Genomic DNA, 10,490 nt, shown 5'->3' on the forward strand with positions numbered 1-10,490 from the left:
AAACAAGGAAAGATGGAGAAACTCTCAGGATCAAAAGAACCGGGGGGCGCTTGGGTGGCTCAATGGGTTAAGCCTCTGCCTTTGGCTCAGGTCATGGTCTCAGGGACCTAGGATTGAACTCTGCATCAGGCTCTCTGCTCAGCGGGGAGCCTACATCTCCCCCCCCCCCTGCCTACTTGTGATCTCTCTCTCTCTGTCAAATAAATAAAATCTTTAAAAAAAAAAAAAAAGATCAAAGGAGCCTGAAGAGACCTGCTAAGTGCAGAGCAGGATCCTGGGTGAGACCTCAGAACAGAAAAATGACATCAGTGAAAAAAATGGATAAAATCCAGATGTGTCTAGAAGTTCCATTGATGGTACTGTACCGATGTTTCTTAGTTTTGACAAATGTACCATTGTGATAAAGATGTAACAGTAGTAGAAAGCACCTGAAGGATATCTGGAAACTCTGTATTTGTCATTTTTCTGTGCAACTCTCATGATTCTGAAATAAAAAGTTTCTTTAAAAAAGAAGTGCATTTTAAAATAAGGTAAGTATTTGGTAATAAAGGTAAAATAAGGTAAATCCATTTGGATTTATGGTAGCAATCAAGAGGAATCTTCTTTTCACCATAGGTTGAAAACTTAAAGGTAAGTCATGTGTGCCAAGGAGAACCACCTGCTTCGGGCAGGGCCTGATCCTGACCACTTGGCCCCATGCTTCCTACCAGCTCTTTGGCTAGAATCTTGTTTAAACGTGATTAATCTACATGGCTTTGTTGAAGGATAGATAGCTAGCTATGGTGTATAATCAGCTTTGGGGGAAGTGCAAGAACTTCTTTGGGGTTGAGCCTACAAAGCTAGAGGCATAGAGAATCACAAAATCACAATATCCGATTCCTTTCTGCTAGTAAATATTAAAACAAACACGAAGACCTAGTCCCTTCAAGTACTTACCACAGTACTTAGCTCATAGAAGCAGTTGCTAGGCTTCATGTTACTATTACCAGTTCGGAGTTGCCACTTACTTTGATGGGAAGAAAAAATACATCCCAAGCGGATAGGAAGCTCAGCTCTTTTTGCTGATGTTGGCTTTGGGGACTTTAAGTCTGGGTTGAGGGAAACTAGTAATTTTTAACTAGATCATTTCCAGTGCACCTATTCCATGTTTGTTGATATAAACAAAGAAACAATTGAATGAGTACTGAATGTCATATGAATGTTGATAAAATATTTTTTTCTCATTATAAAAATAATAATTCCCTCTGTAGAAAACACAGATATTGCATAGGTGGGGGGAAAAAACAGTAAAAGTCATACCTCCTGCATAATCCCACAACTTAGAGACAGGTAACATTAACATAATGGTGAAGTTCCATTTTATGCATACATAGATTTTTTACACGATTAGAATCATACTCTACAAACAACTTTAAAATGATTGTTCATTAATCAATTTTCTGATTTTAAAAGTAATAAATAACAATAGCTAGGGGGCTCCTGGGTAACTTGGTTAAGTGGCCAGCTCTTGATTTTGGCTAGGTCACCATCTCAGGGGCCTGGGATTGAGCCCTTCCTGGGCTCCATGTTCAGAAGGGGGTCTGTTTTAGGATTCTCTTCCTCCCCCCAAATTCTCTCAAATAAATAAATAAATACATTTTAAAATAATAGTAATAATAATAATAGCCAATACTTATGTAGCACTTACTACGGGTTATGTGGGATTCTAGGGCTTTACATATATTAACTCATCAAATCCTTACAACAGTCCTGTAAGCTGGTTACTATATTCATTCTCGTTTTACAGATGAAGAGAGTGAGGAGCATGTGGGTTAAGTATGTTGCTCCGGATTATATACATTTTGATATTCTTTTTTTTTTTTAATTTTTTTTATTTATTTGACAGAGAGATCACAAGTAGTCAGAGAGGCAGGCAGAGAGAGAGAGAGAGGAGGAAGCAGGCCCCCTGCTGAGCAGAGAGCCTGATGCGGGGCTCGATCCCAGGATCCTGGGATCACGACCTGAGCCGAAGGCAGAGACTTTAACCCACTGAGCCACCAGGCGCCCCTACATTTTGATATTCTATTCAACCATTTTACGTGGATGAGTTAGGATGTGCCCTACCTAGTGTGGCTTCAGAACCCAGACCTCTAATCATGACTCTCCAGCTGTTTCCCATCCTTTCATTTACAAAGTGTGAACCTGGGGGAGCCAGCCTCCAAAATGATGCCCACCTTCTGGAATTCATTCCCCTGTGTCGTCCCCTTCCAGGACTCAGAATGAGTCTGTATGGCTAATAGAATATTGTAGAAGGAATGTGTGTGACATCAGAGGCTAGGTCATAAAAGGCATTGCCATTGCAGCCATTCTGCTGAATTTCAAGGGTAGCCCAGACTCTGGGGGAAGTCAGCTGCTACGTTGTGAAGACACTCAAGGATAATTGTGGAGAGGAGCCCACTTGCCGGCCATGGCAATGAGGCACATTGCAAGCAAATCCTCCAAACCCAGTCAAGCTTTAAGTGACCGCAGCATCTGCTGACCTCTGACTGATCCCAATGAGAAATTGCAAGTCAAAACTACCCAGTCAGGCTGCTCCCAAATTCTTGACCCAAAGAAACTGGTAGAGAAAATACGTACTCATTGTGTATTCAAATTACTGAGTTTGGGGGTAATTTGTTACACAGCAGTTGGGTAACTAATACGAAAAACACTAGGGAAAGGATGGAAAAGAAATCACTTCAAATCTTACAAGTTTAAAATAACTTTCTCATAACTTGGATAGGATTCCTTCTTTTTGTGCTCAACATCCTTAAACTAAGTGTGGATATTTAAAAATCTATAACTTGGTTCATAATGTAAATTCATTTTAGTGTGCCACCATTTCTCTACTTAATGGGTAAATAAATATCCATGTCATTAGAAAATTCTTTACAAACATAAATTTAAGGGTTTTATAAACTCATACTAAATGGATGGTTCACAACTGAGCTGTATTCTTAGACATTTAAGTTGTTTCCATATTTCTGCTATTATAGACATTACCATAGTAAATGCCTTAAAAAGAAACGATAGAGTGAATTGTCAAGACCACAGCCTTTAAACTCACTCTGTGTGTGCAAATTTGAGTTCTGCCCTTCCCTGGTGCAACTTTGAGTAGTTTCCTCCATGTCTCTGTTGTGTTTCCTTTATCTGGAAAATAAGGAAAGCAGTGCCTTTGCTGGCACTTCTTCCTTTGTATGTACATAACATAAAAGTTTCCATTTTAACCACTTTTAGGTAATAAGTGCATTCACACTGTGGCAGTCATCGTGACCATTCAGCTCCAGAACCTGCTCAGTATCCTAAACTGAGACTCCGCATTCACTCAACACGAACCCCTCACTCTGACTGACACTTAGCCTCCGCTCACCACTCTTCCACTGTCTCCATGGATTCGACTACTCTAGGTACAATATTTGTCCTTTTGGGTCCAGCTTGTTTAAGGTAGCATGTCTTCAGGGTTCATCTGTGTTGTAGTATGTATCCAAATTTCATTCTTTTTTGAGGCTGAATAATATTATTTTGTAAGTGTATACCACATTCTGCTTATCCAGTATTCTGACAATGGCCTTTTTTATTTGTTTCCACCTTTTGGCTATTGTGAATAATGCTGCTATGAGTGTTGGAGTTTAAATTTCTGTTTGTGTTTGAATCAGCTGCTTTCAGTTCTTTGGGGTACACACCTAGAAGTGGGGATGTTGGATCATATGGTAACTTTGTGTTTAATTTTGGGGGGAACAGCCATATTCTCTTCCACAGTGGTTGAACCATTTTATTATTGCCACCTACAATGCACAGTTTCCAGTTTCTCCACATTCTTGCCAATATTTACTTTCTGGGTTCTTTTTGGAGGTAGAGGGATGGATAATAGCAATTCTAATTAGTGTGACCTAGTATCTTATTGTGATTTTGATCTGTATTTCCTTAATGATCAGTGTTGTTGAACATATCTGTTCATGTACTTATTGGCCATTTGTACGTCTTTTTTGGACAATTGTCTATTCAAGTCACATCTTGACCATCACTTCTTTCTTGAAACTCTTGCCAACGCCCTGTTTTCCTCTGGCTCTCCCCTCCATCTCTCTGCTCACCTTTTAATCTCCTTTTCTTCTCTAAGCTTCTCATTTTATTGTGGTCCAGTTCCCTAGAGTTAGGGAACTTCCCTGTACTAATTTTGCTCATGCCACTTCAGGAAATTTAATGGCTGGTGTGAGATTCAAGAGATAGATTCCCAATGAAGGAATCAATTACTCTATTAATATATTACAAATAAATGAATAAAATGAAACAAAAAAGTAGAGTTAAAATGAGAATAAAAGAAGAAAAACTGAATACCAAGAAATACTGAGGTAATCACAAGAGTCAGGAAAGGCAAAAAAGAAGGAGGAGGTGGGGAAGGAACAGGAGGAGGAGGAGAAGAGATATAACATCAAGAATGAAATCTTGCGGGGCGCCTGGGTGGCTCAGTGGGTTAAGCCGCTGCCTTCGGCTCGGGTCATGATCTCGGGGTCCTGGGATCGGGTCCCGCGTCGGGCTCTCTGCTCAGCGGGGAGCCAGCTTCCCTCTCTCTCTCTGCCTGCCTCTCCATCTACTTGTGATCTCTCTCTGTCAAATAAATAAATAAAATCTTTAAAAAAAAAAAAAAGAATGAAATCTTGCAATTTGTGACAACATGGATGGACTTCAAGGGCCTTATGCTAAATAAGTCAGAGAAAGACAAATACTGTATGATCTCTCTTATATGTGGAATCTTACAAATGAATCCAAGAAATGAAGCTCGTAGGTACAGAGAGCAGATTGGTGTGCCAGAGATGGTGGTGGGTGGAGGGGTGGGAGAAATTAGTGAAATGTTTTTGTTTTTTTAATTTAAATAAATTGCATTTTAGGGGTGCCTGTGTGGCTCAGTTGGTTAAACGTCTGCTTCTGCTCAGGTTATGATCTCAGGGTCCTGGGATCACACCCATGATTCCCTGTCCCTAGGTTCCCTGTTCAGCAGGGAGTCTGCTTCTCCCTCTCCCTCTCCCTCTCCCTCTCCCTCTCCCAAATGTCCACCACCTGATGAATGAATAAACAAAAGCGGTACATTCATACAATGGAATATTGCTTAGACTTAAAAAGGAAAGAAGTACTCATACTTGCTGCAACATGAATGAACCTGGGAAATATTATTCTCAGTGAAAGAAACCCAGCACAAAAGACCACCTATTTGTATGACTCCATTAACATGAGATGTCCCAAATAGGCAAATCCCTGGAGATAGAGAGTAGTTTAGTGGTTGCCAGGAGGCTGAGGGAAGGAGTAAATGCTCATGACTGCTCATGAACACAGGGTTTCTTTTCTGGAACTAGATGGTGGTGATCATTGAATAATCTTCTGTAAATCTTCAGTAAACCACAGAATTGTACACTTCGCAATAGTGAATTTGTGGTATATGAATTATATCTCAAAAAAAAAGTATAGAAAGAGGAAATCCTTTTGAACTCATTTAATGAGGCCAGCACAACACTATGATGGCATTTTTGATACACTAACTTGACTAGACATGTTCATTCAATGAAACACTTAAGTTTGCTACAAAGATATTTTGTAGATGTGAGTAAAGTCCATAATCAGTTGGCTTTAGGCAAGGAAGATTTTTCCAGATACTCTGGGTGAGCCTGAGCTGATTACTTAAAAAAACCCTCAGATCAGAGCTTTTGGTTCCTGGAAGAAGAAATTCTATCTGTGGACTGCAGTTTCAGTTCATGCCTTGGAGTCCTAGCCTGCCTTCCTGTTGGCCTTATGGATTTCAGACTTGCCTCATCTGCCCCCAAAATCACATCTTCCTCGCAATAAATCTTAAATGCATCTCCTACTGGTTCTGTTTCTCTGATTCAACCTTGAATGATGCTGATACCAAAACCAACTTTGAATGATACGGACATCAAAACCAGAAAACAGGTTTTCTGGGTGACTCAGTGGTTAAAGCCTCTGCCTTTGGCTCAGGTCATGATCCCAGGGTCCTGGGAGTGAGGCCTGCATTGAGCTCTCTGCTCAGCAGGGAGCCTGCTTCCTCCCCTCTCTCTGCCTGCCTCTCTACCTACTTGTGATCTTTGTCAAATAAATAAATAAAATCTCAAAAAAAACCTAAATACTACCAAAAATAAATAAATTACAGACCAATATTCCTCATTAACATAGACACAAAAATCCTTGACAAAACGTTAGCAAGCCAAATTCAGCAATATATAAAAGAACAGTATAACATTTATCCCATGAATGCAAATTAGTTATTTTAATTAATTAATCAGTGTAATTTGCCTCATTAACAGAATTTTTTAAAGAATCATTTCAGTTGAAGCCAAAACAAAAAAAGCATTGACAAAATCCAACACTTGATTGTAAGTTTAAAAAATACAAATTCTCAGTGAACTCGGAATAAGAGATACTTCCTCAATGTCTCTATTTGCTCGAGCTGCCACAACCAAGTACCACAGACTGAGTGGCCTCCTCAGTAGAGACTTATTTTCTCACAAGTCTGGAGGCCCGAAGTCCAAGATGAAAGTGTCACAAGGTTTGGTTTCTTCTGAGGCCTCTCTCTGGCTTGTAAATGGCCTTCTCTCTATGTCCTCACGTGGTATTCACTCTATCCACCTGAGTCCTAATTTCCTCTTTTTACAGAGACACCAGTCCTGTTGAATTAGGGTACACTCTAATGATTCATTTTAGCTTTATCACTTCTGTAAAGACCCTGTCCCCAAATACTCTGGAGGCCTTCCATACCGTATGGTCCCATCTGAGGTGCAGGGTGTTACTGCGATACACGCATTGAGGTGAGGGAACACCGTCCAGCTCATAACAACCTAAGAGAAGACATCTGTGAAAATTTACAACTAACATCATATTGATGCAAAATTCAGTGTTTCCACTTAAAATAGGGGACAAAGCAAGGATTTTCCACTATTACCACTTCAGTACAACATAGTACTGAAGGGCTTAAACAGTACAATAAAGGAAAACATAAAGGAGGAGAAATGTCTTTGTTCACATTTGACATGGTTGCATACTTAGAAAATCTCAAAGAATCTACCCCCTACCTCATGAAAAAATGTTAGGAATAATAAGCAAATTTAGTAAGGTTGCAAGATACAAAGTTAACATATGAAAATTAGATATATTTTTATATATGAAAAAGGACAGTTAAAAATGGAATTTAATACAGCAACACTACAATTATACCAAAAACAAGATATTTAGAGATAAATTTAACAAATATGTTCAAGATGTATACACTGGAAAATACAAACACCTCTGAGAGAAATTAAGGAAGATCCAAATAAATAGGAAAGTATGTCATGTATGTAGTTTGGAAAGCAATATCATTATTATGTTGTTTTTCTCTTTATTGGTCAATGGATTCAGTGCAATCCCAATCAAATCCAATAAGGCTTTTACTGTAGAAATTTGCAAGCTGATTCTAAAATTTATAAGCAAGTACAAGGGACTTAGAATACTCCATTTTGAACAAGATTCAAAAGTTACCTAAAATAACTATAAATGGTAAAATAATAACAATTTTAAATAAAATGTCAAAGTCACGACAAAGGTACATTAACCAAGAAAGTACAGTATTGGCATAAGGATATATCTGTACATCAGTGGAGTCCAGAAACAGAACCACAATTAAATCATCAGTTTGTATTTGATACGACGGCCAAAGCAATTCAGTGGAGAAAAGGAAATGTTTTTGACAAATGGTGCTGGAACAGTTGGATGTCCATATAGAAAAAATCAATCTTGACCCCACTTAACCCTACCCCAAAATTAATTCTGGACAGATTATAATCCTAAATGTAACAGCCAAAACTATAACGCTCCTAGAGGTAGGCATAGGAGATTATCTTTGCAAGTTCAGAGGAGGAAAAGATGACTTAGCTAAGACACTGAGAACACTAAACATAAAAGAAAAGATGAATAAATTGGACTTGATAATATTAAAATATTTTACCCATGAAAAAACACCATTGAGAAAATTGGTAAACCATAGATTTGGGGGAAAATTGCTATATCTATGCTACATATCTCTACTATATCTATATCTGACAAAGGGTTTATATTTAGAACATGGCAGGAGCTGTTACAACACAGTAATAAAAAAGGCTGACAATCCAATAAGTGAGTAAATGATCCTGATTAAGATCATAAAGACACGGTTCACCTTATAAGTCTCTGGATGTGAAGAAACAGAAATGGAACCATACTGTGAGAAAACCCACTCCATCACCAATAAGGCCATCCAAGTTTTCCTGAAGAAAAAAGCCACATGAATCCAAAACACAGTATCACTCTTCCAGAAATCTTTGGTACATTCTGTATGAAAGGTCTCCAAAGAGCTTTGGAAAGATTAACCAGATAATCCTCCCAGTTTCCTTAAGAGACAGGTGGGGAGTAAACTGTTCAGCTTAATCCCACAAAGAGAAAGAGAGGCACAGGCTACTTGTTGCTGAGCTGCAGCAACCTTGGTTCCTGGCAGAGAGGCAGATGCACTCCATGAGAGGAGCCAGGGATCAGCACTGCAAGAGCTCGCCTCTCCCACCCTTCTCTGATTGACTCACCCGCCATTCACTCAGCAGATAGCTATTAAAGAACGCCTCTCTCCCAGTGAGAGTCAGGGCTTGTAGCTTGACTGTGGGCTCTCACTTTGGAGGAGCCGCTTGTCCTTGCCCTGGGGGCCTCTGGTGACTCACTTCCTGCTCCCAGGCTTGCTCCAGCACACAGCGAGAACCCCAGGGTCCTGTGTCTCCTGCTCTGCTCCTCAGGCCACATGAGGAGCAGAGGCCTGGCCTCTCCCCTGGCTTCCAGGACTCCACCAAAACCCTCCTGGGTGCATTCCTCACTGTTCTTCCAATCCAGGCCCTGGGGAGCACTTGTTGTTCTAGAGCAATAGTAGTAGATGTTGTTCACTAAACCTCAGTATGAACCCACTGTGCTTACAAAACTTTCACCATCATCCCAGACTCAGAGCTCTCACTTCTACTGGTGCCGTCACTCGGAAAGGTGCTCCATTCTTCTTCAGCTCTCCAGACGATATTCACAGTTCAGTAACTACCACATCCATGAGATTGTCCTTGTATCCCTCCCTTCTTCTTTACCCTCAGCAAGCAGGAAACCCTATAGTACATACCACTTGCCAGGACATATATCCTTGCCCTCCACAGAGGTGAAGATAGACAGTAAACTTGAAAATATACAGAAAGACAACATAAAATACAGAGCACTGTGAAGTGTAGGGGCCAAGGGCATCCCACCCTGAGAGGGCCACTTTGTCATGAAGATTATGTTGGGTTAAAAAGCAATCAAATCCCAGCAGATTCAGGGCCCTCCCTAACAAGCACCTAGAAAGAATTTAGACAGAGGACTTGCTCCAGGAAGAGAGCTAGCCCCATAGATAACTACATTATACTGTGAACTAGGTATGGTGGACAGGGAGGGACCTGGAAAGGCCTGTTTGATCAAAGTCCTCCCTCCCATTGTTTCCAAGTGGCCCAGCAAACATTTCTTGACCAAACATTTGTTCTTTTTCATCTCCCTGTGAGTTGCATTCCTTCCCTTTGAACTCCCCTACCCTCTTCTCCTTTGTTCAGGAGGACCCATATACCTCATTTTGGCTGCCTGACTTTGGAATTCCCAGGTCTGCAGGGATTCCCTGTAGGTACAAAATTAAATTTGTTTTTCTCCTATTAAGCTGTCTCATGTCAGTTTGATACTTAATCCTGCTGGAGGGACCTTCAAAGAGAGAGAAAAATCTTGTTCCCCAACAGAAGAAAAAGAAAACAAGCTTCTTGACTTGCAAATGAAGGATGGCAGATATTTGTTGGGCATTTGGCATTTAGATGGCATCGCCTAATGCCGTCAACTCAACGTCTAAGTTGAGACCTAATTGGTGAAGTGAGGCCAGCCTTGCAAAGGTCCCAGGAAGAGTATATTTAGCAGGAGGCACAAGCAATGGAAAGGCCCTGAGACGAGAACAACTTGGGCATTTAAGGAAAAGAAAGAAAAGCAGCATGATTAGGGGGTGGTAAGTGAGGAGTGAGTGGGACACGTCAATACCTGCAGGGTGGTGTGGGAAGTGAGGAGAGGCAGGTTTCATCCTGATTTCTTCCCAGCTGGGGAGCAGGCAGAGGACCAAGTGCCGGGTGTCTTGGGCCCTGTCATGCTATGTGGTCGGGACCCTGCCTGTGGGAGGCATTTGGTCCTTTCTTCCACAGACTAGAGCGGAGTTCTACTTGCCAGGCCTTCTGTCAAATGTTCCACATGCCATGCTGGGCTCTTTTGTTGGAGAGAAATTAGTTCCTGTTCAGAGAACATAATGAGAGAGCTGCAGATTGAGAAGGCAGCAGAAACTCTTCCAGATATCCGGGACAAATGGTCAGGAGACAAGGCAGAGCATTTTCTAAAAGCTTTCTTTCCCTGGCTCCCTGTTATCTAGAACC

At 40.8% G+C, this 10,490-nt stretch overlaps 2 long non-coding RNA genes across 2 annotated transcripts in view; one reads left to right on the forward strand and one right to left on the reverse strand.

Moving 5' to 3' along the window:
- The window catches only part of LOC309849313, a 4,585-nt gene extending 2,341 nt beyond the window's left edge, over positions 1-2,244 (reverse strand). The window contains exon 1 of the long non-coding RNA XR_014303646.1: positions 2,214-2,244. This is a non-coding gene — a long non-coding RNA (uncharacterized lncRNA). The remainder of the gene's footprint in view (positions 1-2,213) is intronic.
- LOC309848699 overlaps positions 1-4,622 on the forward strand; it is a 22,862-nt gene extending 18,240 nt beyond the window's left edge. The window contains exon 3 of the long non-coding RNA XR_014303221.1: positions 3,256-4,622. This is a non-coding gene — a long non-coding RNA (uncharacterized lncRNA). The remainder of the gene's footprint in view (positions 1-3,255) is intronic.
- The last annotated feature ends 5,868 nt before the right edge of the window (positions 4,623-10,490 follow it).

This window comes from Mustela nivalis, assembly GCF_964662115.1.
Source record: "Mustela nivalis genome assembly, chromosome: 15".
NCBI lineage: Eukaryota > Metazoa > Chordata > Mammalia > Carnivora > Mustelidae > Mustela > Mustela nivalis.